This window comes from Penaeus monodon, chromosome 20, assembly GCF_015228065.2.
Source record: "Penaeus monodon isolate SGIC_2016 chromosome 20, NSTDA_Pmon_1, whole genome shotgun sequence".
NCBI classification, from domain to species: Eukaryota; Metazoa; Arthropoda; class Malacostraca; order Decapoda; family Penaeidae; genus Penaeus; species Penaeus monodon.
Genome location: NC_051405.1, coordinates 26,372,127 through 26,372,698, shown reverse-complemented (window position 1 = coordinate 26,372,698; position 572 = coordinate 26,372,127).

Genomic DNA, 572 nt, shown 5'->3' with positions numbered 1-572 from the left:
AGGGGGGGGGGGGGAATTCTCTCCCCTCCACCGTTCAATGGGTCAGCAACATAGTCATGCAATCGTGAATGGACGCTGCCTGCAACACGGGGAGTCGACGGTGCAACACACTGGCCTTCACCCTCCTTCCCTCTTTCTTTCCCGCAACCTGCCCAATGGTACAATCGTCAATAATCCTCCATTGCAGGGTGCAACGCCATCCAGGTCATCAGATTTTGGGTACATTTCCCCCCCCCCTCCCCCAGGTACACGCCAGAGGGGGGAGGGGATGATGGGTGAGGCTGCAGACCCCCCTTAAGCAGGATAGAATCAGGGGGGAACAATGTCACGGCTAGAAGAGGATAGACTTAGTGGGGAATAAGCTCTTAATAGTGAGGGAGATGGGGAGGGAGGAGGAGGGAGAATGGGAGATAAGGGGGGAAGGGAGAGAGGGAGAGGAGACAAGGAGGTGAAGAGAGAGGGGAGAGTGGAAGAAATGGGAGGAAGAGAAAGGGGGAGAGAGAGTGGGGAAAACGAGACGTGGGAGAAGGAGGGGGAAGGAGGAAGAAGGGGTGGATAAGGGGGGAGAAAGG